A 19,649-nucleotide genomic window follows, 5' to 3' on the forward strand; every position below is an offset into this window, starting at 1 on the left:
GGATGGATGGTTAGATAAATAGTCTGAGAAATGATTTTGATAACAATGGGATGATAATTTACATAATATAATATTTTTGGTAAGAAGGTGTGAAATTTATTTTTATACGAATTAAACAGAAGGAAAAGAAGTTGATTTGAAACTGAAGCATTTGGTGAATTTGTTTTTTTTTAAATGAAGATGTTAGATTCTAGAAGATCCTTCTAAAATTGAGGGCAAAATTATTTTAAATACCACAAGAATGGCCACAGTTGTTTACTGTTCAATCTACTGAACAGCAGATTCCGAACTTCTTTATAGGGGCTGTATTCCTTCAAGTCTAAGACTGATTGCCTTCTTTTTTTCTTCCACACACAATGAACATTTATCACCTCCTTAAGTTGCTCTAAGCCGTATGTCGCAAGAATCCACCTCTTTTCCTGACACCTCCCTTTTGAAATCCTCTTTCCTCGTCCTCCCACCTGCACAAATCACTCTCTACACAACCGTAAAACTGTGACTGGGGAGATGTCTTCCACTACTCCCCTACCTTAGATGCACTGTTTTTTTAAGATACCATGTCTTTCTCTTTCATATGCTCTTATTTTGCTAGAACATTTTAATCACCTTCCCAATAATGTACGTGGGGAAGAAAACCAGTTGTGAGTCACTTCATATCTCAGAGAACCTTTATTGGTTTGAATGATTGACTGGTTGGGCTTAGAATTGATTGTTCTGGGTCCTCAGTGGCCATTTCATCAGAGTCAACCTAAAGATACATTTTCTCTGGGGATATTCTTTTGTCATTACTATTTGAAAATTAACTCACTGGTTTTTCTTATTTCAGTTGAAGTCTAATTTACATATAGTTTGGTGAGATTTAACAACTGTATATACTCATGCAACACTACCTACCCCCAAGCAAGAGATAGCATATGTATGTTCATCATCCCCCAAATTTCTGGGCTCAACCCGTGCCCCACAATCATTAGAAGTAGCCACATCTTTATCTCTAGCACCGTGGATGAGTTTTGCCTTTTGTAGCACCTCATTTAAGTGAAACCTAAAAGTATATACTCTCATGTCTGGCTTCTTATGCTTAGCATGTTTTTGAGACTCATTCATGTTATTGCATATTTCGGTAGTATATTCCTGATTGTTGCTGAGTAATATTTCATTGTATGAATATATCACAATTCATTTATTCAGTCTCCTGCAGATAGACATTTGGGTTGTTTCTAGTTGTACAGTATTGTGAGTAAAACTGCTATTAGTGGACTATTATTATTCAGCCATAAAAGAAGAAGAAAATTTTGCCACTTGCAGCAACATAGATGGACCTTGAGGGCATTATGTTAAATGAAATAAGTTAAACAAAGAAAGACAAATACCATATAATCTCACTTATATGCAGAATCTAAGGGGAAAAGAAAAACACGAACCTCATACATACAGAGAACAGATTGATGGTTGCCAGAGGGTGTGGAGGTTGGGGAGTGGGGGTGGGTGAAATGCGTGAAGGTGTAGAAACTTTATAATAAGTCATGGGGATGTAATGTGCAGCATGGTGACTATATTGATAGTAATGTATATAGAGCATATTTGGAAGTTGCTAGGAGAATAGATCTTTAAAGTTTTTATCACAAGAAAAATTTACAACTATGTGTGGTAATGGGTGCTAGCTAGATGTTGTGGTGATTTTTTTTCTTTATATATACAAATATCAAATCATTATTTTGGACACCTGAAACTAGCAATACTAAATGTCAATTATATTTCAATTAAAAAATAAAGAAGGAAAATTTCTAAATTTTCTCAAATGTACCAGCTGTGCATATGTTCATATTAAGAGAACAAACCATTTAATTTTTAACGTAAAACAACCACAATCACAACAAAAATGCTACTAGGAACATTCTTGTAAAAGACTTTCTGTGCACAAATGTTTTTTCTCTCTTTTAAGCAAATTCCTTTGAGTGAATGTAAAATCATAAAGAAGATGTAAAGTTAATTTTATTGAAAATTTCCAAACACTTGTAAAATCATTTCCCTTTTACGCTTTCATCAGCAATGTGTGAGATTCCCAGTACCTCCATACTTGGGCTAATATTAGATTGTCAGTGTTTTTACTGTAGTCATTGTACTGGGTACACAGTCATATCTATTGTGTCTTCCCAGGTAGCCCCCAAACATTGGGTATTAAAGAAAAGTCACCCCTGCTGCTTTCTGTCTACATTTCTGACTCACAGAATCCATGAGCATAATAAAACTGTTGCCATTAAGTGCTGGAATTCTGGGACTGGTTTATAACACAGCAACTGATCACCAGAACACAGTGAGAAAAGACTGCATGTGCCTACTTTGCCTTTTTGATCCAGGAGTCTCATCAGATTCTTTCCAATCATTACAGTTACCCCAAAGCAAGATATTTTGGAACAGGACTCAGCCAGCTTCCACATGAGGACTAGGCTGAGAGTGAGCCTATGGTTTTAGTTCTGATTCTAAATTCCTTGTACATGAACAAGTCAGTTCATCAACTTGGGACTCAGAGAGTCTTAATCTGAAAGTTTAGATCACTTGATCATGTCCTGTATATTTTTTGTTGCCCTTCCTAGGTCCGTCTTCAGCCTTCGGCACCCTGCTCTTTTTCCTAGGAGGTTGATTTGTATAAACAACACCTACAGGTGCCTTTACTTGCTGATTTCCAGTTAGGTTTGTACTATGGGGAGACCCAGCAGGAGACGGGAGAAAGCGGGGAGAGTGAAGTTGGGTATTTATTCCCTCAGCTCCCGTGAGGTACTACTATGAAGCTGGCCATGTCCCTCAGCTGAGTTCACAACTCTTTTTGAGTTGGTACTCTCCATGTAGGTATCCCTTCCCGTGCAAGTAACCACTTCCTCCCCTTATTTCTTCAGGCTTAGGGGTGGCAGGAACGCCTCACTATTACTAAACCCAGGGCACTCTACCATCCTTCATCATGTCTCTGCGTATTTACTTTGCCTTTGTACTTTGTTGTCTTTTAAAAACTCTGCTGGAATTACTCTGTTTTAGACCTGCCATCTGTTTCTTACAATGAACTTAACTGATACCATTTTAGATGACCTCTAGTATTCCCATCCTATCTAACATTATATAATTTTATGGAAAGATCTTTTACCAGGCGTGGCTATTTATAATTGCAGAAACCATTTCAACAAAAGTCACAATACTCTTGACAAGATATATAGAATACCTTTTGTACAAACCAAAGCCTACACTGCTTGCAGATGCATCAATAGCCATACATTGTCTCCATTCACCTGACTTTAGAAGAACCCGGGATTGACTTTTTGCTTCAGTGTTGCTTCAACTGAAGGTTATTTTCTGGACAAAGAGGACATTCACATAATAGGCAAAAGTAACACTGACTGTACTTGTGCCTGTCATTGTCAAAGATAATGCCCTCTAAGTGGTGGTGTGATTAAAAAAAGTGGTGTGAACCATCTGTTCTTTCTCTGACATCCGCATACACAAGGCAGCTTTGGTTGCTTTGACATCACAAGTGCTATTTGCAGTATATTTCAATTCATGATTCTGCCTTCCAAAAGTGCATTCTTCTGAAAATCTTTGTTAAGAAAGGTTGGTCATTTACACAAATATGCTAAAATCAAGTGGAAATTCTTGGAGCCTTTGTACTTAGGGTTCTCATTGTGTTGGAATTATATTTAATTGATAATTATTTGAAATAAATTAGTCATATGTTAAAGCACAGAAAACTTGTTTTTTTTTATATATTGCTGGGTGGAAATAAAATTTGGCCAAAAAAATAAGGAGCACATAGGAAAGAATACTAACAGTGTTCTCTATCTTTGAAGTGTCTGTCAATCTGCCTCCCTGCTAAGCTATTGCTTGTTCTCACTGAGGTCAGATTCCTAAGAGAGCAGGTGCGTTCATGTAATGGTTTATATAGCATGGAAATTTTTGTCTCAAATATTTGTCCCCAAAAAAGTAGTAAGATAATAACTGGAGTTAAAGATTTTAAAAGATATGTTCCAAACTGTGAAAGATCAAAGATTAAATATTAGGCGAGATTACAAGGGAACTTAAAAATTGTAAGGTTTCATTTAGTGTATATATATATATATATAACAAAGGTCTTCTCCTGTAAGCAGAGAATTAATCCTGTTAATCATGTTGTAGGCCAAAAAGAAAACCTTTATAGTATCTTCAAAGTAAAAAAGTATGAAGGCCTGATCTGACCACAGTGCAATTAAACCAGCATTAGCAAGGTGGCCTGAGATGGTAAAATGGCTCCCGCCAGCATCTCAGTCCCCAGGTGGCATCCCAGATGGTTTGTGTTTCTCTAGCAGATGCTTAAAGTTTAGTTATTGCATCTCCTTCACCTGTGGTCCATGAGCTTTTCAATCTGGAGGTTCTGCCCTGGTTTGGGGGTACAGTGAGTCTATATACGAGCCCTTTAAGAGAGGGTTTTCCATTCCCTGCACTTCCATAGTTTTCCTGGACATAATCTTTGTTGTTTTTCAAAGCCAGGTGTTTTGGGGGCTTATCTCCTCTGGGCAGGATCTGGGGGCTGGGCTGCCTGATGTGGAGCTAGAATCTCTCTCCTCAGGGCAGAGAGTCTTACCTTTGTGAACCCTCCTGACTGTGGATCACTGTGGCTGGGGTATGGTTTCTCCCTTGGTAAGGCCATTTCTCTGCCTCTCCTATCCACCTTGCTGCTGTCCTTTTCTCTTTGTTGTGGAGGCTCTGTTCATCCAGTTTCCAGGTTCTCTTTTGAGGAAATTATTCCGTATGTAGTTACAGATTTGCTGTATCCGTGGGAGGAGGTGAGCTCAAGATCTTCCTGTGCCACCATCTCGAATCCTCTTAGATGTATCTTTGTGCATGTATTAGTGATTTATGATACCGATTTTAATGTGTTTGTTAAAATTTTTGATAAGTACAATTTTCATAGTTTAAAAATTTTAAATGCATATATAATTAATAATAAAATATTTCATCTATACATTTCTCTCCACTTTCACATGTTTTCCCAAGGGTTCTAATGTTCATTTCAGAATTTTATTTTGCTAATACAAGTTATTACAAAAGAATATTCTTTTTCTTTCCTCTCCTTTTTTTTACACATATTATATACAATTGTACTTCCCCTGGCTTTCTTCACCAAATTTATATTCGAGATCTTTCTATATAGTGCATGAAGGGAGTCCTGTTTTTTTATAAAGCTGAATAGCATGCTAATGTATGAAGATACAGTGATTTAAAGAGTACTCGCCAATATAGGAAAGTTTGGGTTTTTTCCAGTCATTCGCAAGTTCAAATAATACTGCAGAGCATAATCTTACACACATAAACATATATATCACTTTATATATGTACAAGTATGTCTGAGACTCACTTCCAGTGGTGAAATTGTAAGGTCAAAGGATATTGGCATTTTTAAGGTAATGGATATTGTAAAATTGCACTCAGTAAGAATTTCTGTCAACTTACACTTTTACTGACAATATACAAGTGTCTATTTTTCCACAGTGAAAAGTGTTGCCCAGAGGGCAGCAAGCTTAGCTTGCTGGGCAGAGAAAATAGATATGAAGGATTTTGAGTTGACTGAAGTTTGCAGTACAGTGTACAGAAAAGAAGGTGACAGCAAAGTGAGGACCTTCAGAAGTCTTCAGAGATCCTTTTATGTCTTTGGCCAAATACTTAGCTGTGTACAGTAAAGCTTGGAAGCATTCCACACTTAACAATAACTTCTCTCTCTCACTCTCTCTCTCTTTCATCTCATACGTAGGCATATTCACAGTCAACTTATTCAAATTAAAAGAGAACAGAGATTCTCAAAATAAAATAAAATAAAAAAGAGCATTTTAAAAATGGTCAGAGGAAAAGAGACATTACATACAGGGACACAATGATAGGAAATACTGATGACTCTTTATCAGAAATAATGCAAGTAAACAGATAATGAAATGACATCTTAAAAGTACTGAAAGAAATAGAAGCAAAAAGCTGTCAACTCAGAATTTTATACCCTTCCTAAAAAAAATCCTTCAAATGTGAAGGAGAAATTAATATATTTTAGATAAACAAAACATGAAAGTATTCTTTACTGTCAAACCTGTGCTACAAGAAATTTTAAAGGAAGTTCTTGAGGCTGAGAGGAAATGACATGACATGGAAACTGTGATCCACATTTTAAAAAAATCAAGAGCACTAGAAATGCTAAATAAGTAAATAAATATGACTTTTTGCTCAATAAAATATTTCTTCATAATTGTTTCAAGCAAAAATAATATCAAAGAATTGTGGAGTTTATTATATACATAGACATAAGAGAGAAAGCAAAAGGAAACATGTTGTAAGCATTTTATATTATATATGAGGTGGTATTTGAGACAGACAATGGTAAGTTAAAGATACTTGCTGTAACTTCTAGAGAAGTCACTAAAAATAAAAAGAAAATAAAAATAGTCAAAAAACCATAGAAGAGATCAAATAGAATACTAAGAAGTATTCAGTTAATTTTTTAAAAACCAGAGGATAAGGAAAAGTACAAAAAGATAGGAGTTAAGTAGAGAAAAGTAGTAGTCGGTACAACAGTAAACGGTAGACTTCAACCCAATCTTATTAATAATTATGTTATTAATTAAAGAGTAAATAATCAGTTAAAATGCAAAGGTTGCCAGATTCAATAAAAAGAGAGATCCATATATGCAACCCACAATAGATACAAGTTAAAATTAAAGGTACAGAAAGGTTAAAAGTAAAAGAATGGAAGAAGATAATGTGCATGCAAATACTAGTTGAAAGTAAACTGGAAACATTATATATTCATATCAGATAGAATAGACTTCAAGAAAAGGAGTGTTTTACGGGAGGTAAAAAGGAATGTTTCCTAATGATAAAAGGGTCCATTCATCAAGAAGGCATAACAACCTGGAATATTATGTACCTAATCATAGAGCTTCAAAGTACACAACTAAAGGAGACGTAAACAAATCCCCAATTATATTTGGAGATTTTAACTCTCTGCTCAAAGTTTTAGGAGAAACGTGGACAACAGAAGGATAGATAACACGAGTGTTCAAATTAGTATTCCCATTCTGGTGTCGGAAACATTCCCTCCCAAACCAGAAGAGACACACATCCCCATACATCTCTGTGGCTGACTGAATTATCAATTACCAGGATAAATCACATGTCATCTGATCATATAAATCTGGACTTGGCATGCACACTTTCAGATCTAGGTAAATAAACATATCCACTACGTGCATTCTGTCCCCCACCCCATGGAACAATCAAATTGGTATTCCTAGAGATCTGACAACTCCATCCTTACCTCAGCCCCTCTTCTGCACAGAATGGGAATATATCTAGAAGCGTAGGTAGGAGAATTGGGAGATATACTTTTAAAGGTACCATGTCTACAGATTTTCCATGGAGGAAGAAAAAAATATGGCAGATTCATAAAAAGGAAGAAAAGCCTGTTTTAAGCCACACTACATGTGACAGCCAAAGAAATAGTCTTGTGTGTCCAATGAGCTAGAAATAAACTTCAATAGAAATACTTTGAAGAAATGCTAAAATCAGTCGGCTTCCTGTAAAACACCATGATTATGAGCTGAGGGAATGGGCAGAGGGACTGCTGCTCAGCTGGGAAGGTAAGCATCCCAAAGGCAACTTTGTAATGGAAGACGCAGCTGGCATGTGTGCACCAATAAAAGCCATATCTGGAGAATTCCTAATGATTCATTCAAATCTCCATCAAAGAAGGAAACAGTCGGTCCTGGAACAATGGACAGTTTGCACTGGAAAGCTTAGCTCTCAAACAAAGAACATTCTGGCTAGATTTCTACCATCTATTTTATAATTATGGGGTGAAGTTTTGGAAAGGGAGCAGAAATGGAAAAAATTATTAAGTGAATATACATTTGGTAATAAAATTGATGCTTTTACAAGTGTCTCAAAGACTTTTTTGTCTCAGTTTTTATATAACACAAATTGCAAGTCACCAAATAGAGAACTATAAAATGGGAAGCTGAGACAGCTCTACTTGTAAACATATCACTAATAAAGCTACTCAGTTTCTCTAAGCTTCATTTCTCTCATATGTAAGGTGCTAATAGGACCTTGTCCATAAGGTTTATTTGTGTATTAAAAAAGACAGTCCATGGAAAGTGCTCAATAAGTATTGGTTATCATGTTACATTGATATTATACATATTATTATATATGTAGGATTATTTATATATACTTTTGTTACTTCTGTTTCCACTCAATAATGTTCAGATAAATTTCTAAACCAAGAATCACCACGTGTTCATTGGAAAAACAAGGAAAGGAAGACGCAAGTGGAAATCTTCCATTTAGTTTTGGTCTTTATTTCTTGAAACTCCTCTACCACAAAGTCTTCTTCTTCTTGCCAATTACAGAAAAGCTATTAATTCAAAAGTCATTGAAAACTAGCTTATTACCCAGAAAAATCGAGCTTAATTGAATTTTTAGTCCAGGGATACTTTGGAAAGGACGTAACTGCTCAAGGGATGGAAAATTTTACTTGAAGACCCCCACTAGCTTGTGTGTTCCCAAAGCAGTGTGTGGAGGAAAGTTGCTTCTCTGTTCTTTATTTTAAGACTTGGTTTTCTACTTTTCTTTGATAACACTGGACTTTAGGTTTATTTGATTGAAAAATAGATCTTAAATTTTCTTCACAGATGAAATTTTTAACTGGGATATTTCCAACTCATTCATGTTATTTTAGGAATGGGAGTAGAATCAAATGTATGCTAATTCTGTCATTGCATATTTAGTAGACAATCAGCAGGTACTACTTACATAAATAGAGAATTAAGTGACAATATAATATCTAAATAAAGCAGCTACAAACTTCTCAAATACTCAGAAAGAAACAGAAAAAAACTGAAAGACATCACTTGCTGAGACATAAAATAATAAAAGAAACAAATGCAAAAAAGTTAAATAGGACACACATTAAAATGAGAAGACAATCAGACTGAATCACAAGCAGCACAGGAAGGTGCACTGCACGGAAGAGGCACACTCAATAGAATGGCTGAGAAAGGACAAAAATGAGAAGAATAGGCAAAGGCATAAAAGGCAAATGCAGATTAAAAAAAAAAAAAGAAAACGTCCAAATCTTAGTGTCTCACAGGTTGAATTCAAACTAAAGGCATTAACTGAGAAACATGAAAGCCCTTTACAATGGTGAAAGTTAAAATCCATGGTAATGATCTAACATTTCTGAATATCCATGTACCTGAGAACAAAGCATCAACCTTCATAAGGCAAAATATATATTTTAAAAATACCAGCAACAATGGGCAGAAACACATTAGACAGAGGTTTTAATTCACCTCTCTCAGTCCACAGCAGTTTAAATAGATTAAACATATGTACGGATATAAAACCTACATTATTACTTAAACAATACACACTGATCTCTGAGCCAGAAAACAGAGTCCATGAGACAGTTACATTAATTGACCATGTATTAGACCACAGATAAAGCATCAATTAAGCCCCCAAAGTAGAAAGGTACAGACAATATTCTCTGGTCACAATTCAACAAAACTAGTTTAAAAACTAAAATAGAAAAAATATCAAAACCAGAATCCTTGGAAAATTAAAATAACATCTAGAAGTTTGTAATACACCTGGAAACTAAAAATAATTCCATCAAGAACTTTTTGTTAAAAAAATACTTAATTAAAAAATCAGAACATTGAAAAGAAATGTTAGTAAAAACACCCTACATTAGAAGTTATGGATACAGCTAAAACAATATTCAGAGAAAAATTTGGGGTACTAATTACTTATACCAATAACTAAGAAAGAAGGGAAGTATATGAATTTAGCCAGAAGTAAGAAGTTAAAGAAAATAGAAAAATGTAAGGAGAGCTAAATACTAGATTTAGCAAAGTATGAAAAAGAAAAACTACATTAGAAAACAGAAAAAGAACATATACATAAATCTTAGAGCTGGCTCTGAAAAAATTTAAATAATAAAATAAAAAGTAAAAATATGAAATATTATAGGGTAATAAATACCTAAAAATATAGAGGAAATTAAAATAATGAGAAACAAGCCTAATTTTATACAATAAATTCGAGAACCTAGCTAAAAATGATACATTTCTAGAAAAATATAAATTAGTAAAATTGACTGGAAGATATAAAAATAACCCTTAACAGACTAATTGCCACAGAAGATGTTTAAAAAGTCGTTATTAAGTTACACCTAAACAAAAAGCACCAGGGTCAAAGAGTTTCACAGGCAAATTCTACCAAACTATTAAGAAACTGGTTACTTAAAGCCGTATAAAATGTTTTAATCCAGACATAAAAAAAATCCAAAGTTTCTAAACTCTTAAGCACACATGAATACTGCTTCAAAAATCCCATGAAGATAAAAATTACAAGTCAGTTGTGAACATCTATCACTGTAAAAATCAACAAGTAAGGTATTAACAAAGAAAATGCAGTAGCTCTCTGAAGAAATTAATAGAGCAAGACAAGTAAGTGCAATTCCAGAAATGCAAGAATTCCTTAATATTAAATAACTTTTAATAATCAAAAGGGAAAAAATTATAACAGTATCTCCACTAATCCTGAAGATATATTGCATAAAATTCAATATCTTTTCTTGAATAATAACAATGATAATAATAATAATGTAAATCACCCATGAGTTCCTCAGCACGGTGTCTATTCCAAACCCTTCTGAAACGTTTCCCTTAGCAAACAACTTTGCGCCATTTTCAATGCTGACACTCCACCTCTGTATCCTCAGTTGCTTGGTCCACAGCTATAACCTCTTTCCTGGTCTTTTGCATATCTCTTGCCCCTGGAATTCATTATTATATATCAGAGTAATTTTGTGAAACAGAAATACGAAAACTTTATTTCCCACTGTAAAATTCTTTAATGACTTTCCTTTATATTCAGCATAAAATTCATGCCCCTTAGCGTAGCCTGTAAGCCCTGCATGATCTTGTTCCTGCCTGATTCCCAGACCTCATCTTGAACCACTTCCCCATCACCCCCTGTGCTCCCAGCTAGCATGGCTGTCTTAATCCTCCTGGAACAGTTCAGGCTCATTTCTGCTTTGGGTTTTTATATTAAAGGGAGTTCTTCTCCCTGAAAATCTTCTCCTTGAAATACTGTTTCCTCACTCAAGTTTCTACTCAAGTATCACTTTCCCGTAGAGTTTCCCTGGCTACACTTTCAAAAAGCTTCCTTCTTGTGCCTGCATTCCCCTTTTCTATCCCATTTCACCGTTTTATTTTATTCATAGAACTTTAATCTACCAGAAATTATCCAGATTACTTGTTATTCCTCCTTCAAGTAGAATGAAAGCTCACTGTAAGCAGTCTCATTTTTTTGTGCACTCAAGTCAGAAAGACGGCATCCTGCAAATGTGGCCAGAACGCGGGATCTGACAGGAATTTGGGCTGGGCTCGGGCATGGTTAGAACCCCTTCAGTAATTGACTGCCTTTGCAGAAGATGAACCTTGGCTGGGGCAAGTCATGGAGAAATGTGAATAACAAAACTGTCAAACAATAGTCCTGATTTCGAAAAGCACAGTATTTTAAAAAGATTAAAAATAGATGCAAATTCTGGAGCATGATAATTAGTAAATATTGTTAAACTTTAAAAAATTTTTCAAACTTCAACAACAAAAGCTTTAATGAAGGGGAAAACAATCCCTTTTTGTAGGTCAAATGTTTTATACCCACACCTCATTTTTCTATAATTGTACAAACCACCCTTTTATTATTTATGCACAAATTTCCTAACATATCCTCTTTCTTTCCTTCCTTTTTTTGCTGTTTTTTTTTTCTCATTTATTTCTTGTCTTGGTTCCTTTACATAAACTGATGAATAGATTAACATCTCAGGGAACAGAGGACTAAAGTGCTAGGGCTCCCACTATGAACCATTAACTGTTCCATGAGATCTGACATATGATGGCGTTTTGCGGTGGGAAGGCTTTGCCATAAATGCACCGGGCTTTCAATGAGCCAGCCAGAGGACAGGGATGTGTGTACATATACGTGTGTGTTGTGGGTACTAAAAACCATCAATTCTTCTCTTCTGTTTTCAAATCTCCCTTCTACTGCCTGTAAAATTTCTCGGGGATGTATTAAGCAGTGACAAAAATCACAATAGCTAGTCCACTGAACTGGTCTGTCAGGATACATGCTCTTCTATCGTTACAACAATCCCATAAAGGAGAGAGAAAACAAGTTAAATGATGTGCTGAAGGTTATACAGCTGATGTTAATAAACCAATAAAGTAAACTAACTCATGTTGACCACAGCCACCATGACTGTGCTCTGAGTTGTGAGGTATTAGCATGGTAGCTACCAGTGGTATAAATGCAGAGGCTTTTAGAAATAGCTCCTGCTCTTCTAAACACTTTTCCTGATCACTTGCTGATGCTTGAAATTTTTAAAGATAGACTTTATTTTTTAGAACAGTTTTAGAGTCACAGTAAAATTGAGTAGAAAATGCAGAGTTCTTACACACCTCTTATCCTCACTCAGCCTCTCCTAATATCAACATCCCTCACCAGAGTGATATATTCGTTACAAATGATAAACCTGTACTGACACATTAGAATCACCAAAAGCCCACAGTTTACTTTTGGATTCACTCTTGGTGTTGTACATTCTATGGGCTTGGACAAATGTATCATGGCACACGTATCCATCCTTGTATCATATGGTGTAGTTTCACTGCCCTAAAAATCCTCTGTGTTCTGCCTATTCATCCCTCTCTTCCCCTATCCCTGGTAACCACTGATCTTGGTACTGTCTCCATAATGTTGCCTTTTCCAGAATGTCACATAGTTGGAATAATGCAGTATGTAGCCTTTTCAAATGGTCTTCTTTCACATAGAATATGCACTTAAGTTTCCCCATGTCTTCTCATGGCCTGATAGCTCATTTCTTTTTAGTGTTGAATAATATCCCATTGCTGGATGTACCAAAGCTTCATCATCCATTAACCAACTAAAGGATATCTTGGTTGCTTCCAAGTTTTGGCAATTATGAATAAAGCTGTTATAAACCTCCATGCGAAGAATAAGTTTTCAATCAGAAAATATCTCTTGCTCTTCAAAATACTTTTCTTGCTCACTTTGCTTATGCTTAGAATTTTCCTCAGGATTTCCAGGAGTTTCAATTCTGCGATAACCAATGAGACTTAACAGTGCCAAGGCCTCTGGCAGAGAGGACGCTCTGCATTCACACTAGTGTATGCATAATTACATCTGAAACTTTCCTGAGAATAAGCATTGGGGATAGCTGTGTATCTAAACCAAGGTTACAAAAGAAGTTCCCAGAAATTGCAAAAATGTGAAAAATGTAAAAAATGTGCATCAATTTGAATTACACAGCTTTGTTCCTACTTGTTATTTGATTTATTGCTGTGACCAGTTATGTTTTTATCCCTCTCTTGGCCATCATTGGAAATCTGTCTCTAGAAGTCGTCTTTTTTTAGCAGTTAAGCAATTCTTAAACTTAGCTTCTGATTTCTGAACTCTCCCTGACCAAGTGATGCATCAGAGCCTGTCTTGTGTTAATACAAAGAGAGAGGATGCTCGCATCCACATTCCTCTACCTAAAGAAACATGGGTCCTTTACATTTAAAGGAAGAAATTTCAAGCTGACTTTAAGCCCTTTTATTTTGAAATGATTAGTGTGACTTATGTATTTGAAGAGACACTACAGCAACATCTCTGCATAGCTCAGAGTGCACACCAAATATTACTTGCACACTCCACCCCTATTTCCCTGATGGGTATCCAGTTTTGTTTTGTTTGTTTTGTTTTGTTTTAAGCAAAACAATTTCTTTATAATGGCTAATTTGCTAATACGCAGTTCTAGAATAGGGCCTCTTACTAGGCCATACGAGGCAGTAAGGGAGCAGGTCCGAGAAGGACCAACACATTCCAGACTCCATGTCACACTGACTCTCATGCCAGGAGTGACCGCCATGTACGTCCTTGAAGTTCAGCCCACCCACCAGTTCAGTCAAGATCAGTGTCACTTTTAACTCTTTGGCTTTGGCCACTGAAGATAAAATCCACCGTGATGACAGGGTACTGGGCCTGAACTTTTCTAATTAAACAGCTTTTGTCATATCACATAGGTGTTTCTTTCTAGCATCTTTTTATATTTATATATTAGCTATTCAGTAATTAGCATTTCGATGTTTCTATTTCAATAAGAAATCAAGTTCTCTAAGCCTATTTTCCGTATTGTGATTGGAAGTATTATCCATTCATGTCCACTAGGCGAACTGCAAAATGTAGGCTATATCTATGATTTATCTTTGCCTCCTCCTCCTAGTAATTTTAATTAGGATAATCTGGGATCTTACATCCAGATTACCATTAGGAACAACTGTGTTAATTTTATTTACTGTTTTTCAAAAAATGTTTTTACACTTTTACCAGGTTGCAAAACCATATTGAAACTTAAAAATAAAAAGAACATGGTTACTAATGGATTTTAGTTCAGATTGTGGTAGTAGAAACAGGGAATGCATGTTAACTTTATGTGTTCTGTTTATGTATTTTAAAGCAACACGTTATTCTTTGATTTAAAAAGTACTTATTTTTAAGGAGAAAAAGAAAATAAACCATGCCTCCTATGGGGAGAAAACATATTTACAATAATTATTTGGGCAATAAGTCTAGTTCTAAGTAGTTATATTATTTTATATCTATTCTTTTCTTCTGCATCTTTATTTTTCCTGAGTTGTTATTATTATTTTTAAGTGGAACAATTATTTCCTGGATAATATTTTCATGAAGGCAATGTGTCCTTGCACATGTGAGAGTATCTTAATGATTTTATTCACAAACTATAGAATGGCAAATATAGAATTCTTTCCCCTAAAAAGCTATGCAAACTTTTCCTTGAGGATCTCATTGAAATGTTCCACTTTCATTTAGTATTCAGTGCAGTAGAGGTTTTGTTTTATCCTGAGATTTTTTTTTCCCTCTGTAACTGACTTCTTTTCTGTTGAAAAGGAAAACTTCTTTTCTTTTTATCATTAATGTCGTCTGATATTTGAGAATCCATTTTCTGGTAAAGATTTGAATTTTTCTTCAACTTGGGACACTTTTATTCAATTATTTCTTTGATTTTGCTTCTCTTTATCCTCCATTCCATCCTCCTGTGCTACATATATCACGTGTGTTGGATCCCCTGGATCATTATTCACAGTCTTTTGTTGTTTTGCTTATTATTATGTTCTTATCTTTGTCTTTTATCTCTGAGTTCGGAGACAATGTTCTGTGCTCAGTTTTCATCAGCTTCTCAGTTTCGTTCACTATCCAACTTGCTAGAGATTGCCTCTATAGTGTTTTTTAAAATGTAGGAATTAGGTTTATTATATGAAACAATATTTTCTCGATATGGGATATTTCTTTTCTAACATCTTCTTTCTACAATGTCATCTGGAATCTCATTGAAAATATTAATTACAAAGTTGATATTTACCCCAGTCCCTTACCTCTAGTCCCCTTCTTTTGAACAGCTGTATCTTTTCATCTGCTGGTTTATTTGTTTATTCTTACCTACAAGAGTAGAAAAGGAATGGCATAGCCACGCTAAGGAATCTTCAGTATGTTATGTGCAAACTCAAAGAAGCTAATGCAAACCCCTTTTCCCACACCCCCTCTCCTCTAGCCTCAGAAAAACATCCGCATATAACTTTGGGGTGAGAATTGTAGTCTCAGTCCTGGAACATTTCTTGAATCAAGGTGATTTCTTTCTTTCTCAGAGTCCACTCTTGCCTCCCACCCATATCCCTTCTAGCTTAGAATTCTGCTAAGTATTTACACCCACTTGTTTCCCAGCTGTATTATTCTTTGTATATGATACTATGTATAAGAGCTTGCCAATCGCTTTACCCCATTTGCTTACTCTCCAGAATTTCTAAAATTCTGAAGTTCTGAATTGTGAACAGTACCCTGCCCAGGATCCAGGGATCTCTAGTATATTTTCATGGCCTCTTGGACAGACATGAGTTAGAGAGGAGTGCATAGTAAGGGTGATCAAATTATCACTCTCAATGGAAATGACCAGGTATTCTTGTCCTAGAGTGGACCTATGATAAATTAGATGTCTTATAACATTTTAAGTTTTCTGTAACCAAACAGCATCATGCATGGGCCATCTTTCTGGGATTCTGTGTGGGAATTTTCTGCACTAAACTGAATAAGCTTCTAAGACGATATAATCCCATCTCATTTTACCACTCTCCTGGCATCATCCAAGTTTTATTTTTATGCCCCTCCATATGTGTTTGTCCACCAGCTTCCTGCTCCCAACTTAATGACAGCTAAAATAAGAGTTACATTTTCTTGCTGATTTCCAAGTTGCTTGGAAGAGATGCCAATTGGTTTCCTGCATAGACCTTTGCTTTATAATTAGTCCAGGGTTATGTACCATCATAGATGTCACAGCACATTGACTGTCTCCTCTTTAACACTTGTCATCACTCCCTGGTAGACCATCCAAGGCATGATGTAAGTCCAATTTGACATTCTTCTCTCCTGTTGAATCGTCCTCTTAAAAGCGTTTGGAAATCTCATACTTAAATTGGAAGCTACTGCCTTCTTCTCCCAACCCCAACTCACCAAGGTCTTTTAAGCAAAGTTATTTCACGTTCTATTTTCTTTTCTCTCTTATGGAATTTATGCTTAGAGAAAGAGGTTGGATGGGGTAGGACCTTCCATCTTCTAGAGAGAATGTGCTGTAGAGCAGGGGGAAGAAAAGGGACAAGGTGGGAGGGATAAAGCTGACACCTCTTGCAAAAAAAAAAAAAAAGGCATAACCTGAATTGAATCATCAGGAAACACAGTCAATTCAAACTGGAAAAGAATTTTTTTTTAAATGTGCAATGTACTGTATTCTCTGAAAATGTCAGTGTTATTCATGAAAGACAATGAAAGATGAAAGAATAGTTCCAGGTTAAGGGAGACGAACAAGGTACAGCAACTAAAAGCAAACATGATTCTTGGGAAAAACAATGCTACAGAGGAGATGGTTAGGAAAATTAGCAAAACTTGAATATGGACTGTGGAGTAAAAAATAGTACAGCGTAAATGCTAAATTTCTTGACATTGATAATTTTACTGTAATAATTAAGTGAATGTTCTGTTATTAGGAAATATATACCATACAGATTAAAAGTACAGGGGCATGATGTTCGCCACTGACTCTCCAATGGTTCAGGGAAAAATTACATATACATATATATGTATGAAATTACATGAGATAAGGAACAGTGTAGCAAGTGTGGCAAATTGTTAACAAGTAGTGAATTTGGAGGAAGGATACATGAGAATTCTTTGTGTATTCTTGCTTCTTGAAACTAAATCTGGATGAAGTGTGTATGAGAGTATGTTGCATTATGTTTGTAATTTTTTAAGTTTGGAATTATTTCAAAAATAAAAATGAAAAAGATACAAAGTAGAACAAAATTAAAAAAAAAAAAAGAACTTGCGTTCGGAATTGGCCTAGGTGAATGGTTATTAACTATGCTAGTGTAAAGCCCAGCCACAGGGACGAGAGTGATCCACGACTATACAGAGATGCTGCTGTAGCCTCTCTTTGGATTATCCATCCGGTTTACCGCTGTTGGGTCTGGGTGGAGGACTCTGGACATCCTGGCCCAGAGCACCCAGGCCTGGGAGTATAGCTGCCTAGGAGAAAGCGGCAAGGACCCGAAGGAGGCTGAGTGATGCGCTCTCACCCAGCACCAACAGAGGGCGCAAGGCCGGAGGCAGAGCGCCCCTTTCCGCGGGAGGAAGAAGAGCTATCGCACCTTCTCTGATTCTGCTAGTTTCAGAAGAGCACTACACAAAAGCCTCCCTTTTTCTTCCTGATTCAGGCATGAGGGGTGCCTGACTGGATGCCATGTTTAGAACCGTGTGAGTGTCATATTTGACATACGTGACATTAAAGCTAAGAAAAGAACAAGAAGAACTGGAGGGCTTTGCATTATTTCTTCCACCTCCGTAGCCCCTTGGAATGTACCAGTGAACAGGGTTATTCCTAAAGCAACTTGCACCTGAGCTCCTTCCCATAGTCCTCTTTTTATCATTCTACCTTTGGAAGCGTTTGTTGTTGCTTCTCACAGTTTGAAGACTTCTTGCCTCCTCTTCTCCTCCTTGGTCCCAGTGATTTGGTCACAATGTGAACAGTTACAACATCAGGCTTGCTAACACTTCTGCAACTGGCTGATAATTGGACACCCATGGATGGGTTCTAGATACCCAAGATCGTAACGCCATCCATGTTCTGGCCCTGAGACTTCAACCTGCTTTGAATTTTATTCCCCAACTTCTGCCCAGAATTCTCATCTTTGATTCCTTGTCTTATCTTTTGCTTTGAGATCTACAGTTACTTTCGGGAAACTGACAGTGGTTAAAATTTCCCTAGTCATTTTCAGAGGAAGAAAATGAAGTACAGAGTGGTTAGGTAATTTATTAAGGTCACATGACTAGTAGATAATGGAGTCAGAATTGGACCCACCTTTGGCTGATTCCAGGTCCTTGACCTTGGTACTACATTATTCCTCTCAAAGCATTCTCTACTTGCATTCAGAGCATAATATTAATGAAATGCATCCAATGGCTTCTAATTTACAAGTTAGAGAGCTAGAGCTGGGCTTATGTTTGGTAGAGTTACTAAGCCTGGATGAAAAGGTGTGGGAACAAGGTGAGGGTTGGCAGTATTTTCTTCTCTTTACTGCAGCTGACTGTTCCCTTGGAGGGCACAGAAACAGAAGGAAGTGGGGTGATCCCAATGAACATACTCTATCAATGCTATCAATGATTTAAGAGATAATTTGTAAAGGAAAACTCACAAAAGACAGTATTAGAAAACTTAAGCAAGGTCTACTTCTCCAGTAGTTTCTGCCCCTCTCGTGTGTGGACACTGGGTTTAGTTGAAAGTAACTCACCTGCAGAGACATATAGAGACAGCTGAATGCAGCCTGCTGCTTTCAACCTAACCCTTGCTTCAGCTGCCAGAAAGCTCCTTTCTAGTTTATTTTATTTCAGTGTCTGACTTTTGTTTCCAGTTGTGAATGCTGAATGAACCCCTTTCAAAACCTGTGCCACCCAAGCTCGTCCTTGCTTTCAAAAGGCTGAACCTGCTCTCCCACACGTGGTCACCTCTCTGCCTTCCTGCAGTAAATACCCACGGCCCTGGTGGGTCTGCAGCTCTCACCCTCCTACTCCTTCTTGGATGCCTTTCTGATCCCTTTTCATCTGAGGATGCCCATTGTCTCAAGAAGTGGTCACTCCACGTGGACCAGTCTCTTGGAGATAAAGATTAAAGCCCAAGGACAGCACTGACTTGCTTGAAGCCACACAGCTGTAGGTGACTGTGCTGGAACTTAAGCTCAGGTCTCCACTCCCTGATCAAGCCTCTTTCCACTGCGTTGCGCCTTTGAACCAGCTGGTTTCAAAGGAGAGGCAGCCTGGGGAGTCCTGTCTCTGGAGTCCAGCAGATGTGAATTAAAGCCCCAGCTCCATAACTGGCTGGTAGTGGGGCAATGAGCAGGTAGATTAAGCATTTTCTTTCCTTGGCTCTATCCTGGGAATCACGATCCCTAACA

The sequence above is a fragment of the Vicugna pacos genome, chromosome 7 (genome assembly GCF_048564905.1).
Source record: "Vicugna pacos chromosome 7, VicPac4, whole genome shotgun sequence".
Taxonomy (NCBI): domain Eukaryota; kingdom Metazoa; phylum Chordata; class Mammalia; order Artiodactyla; family Camelidae; genus Vicugna; species Vicugna pacos.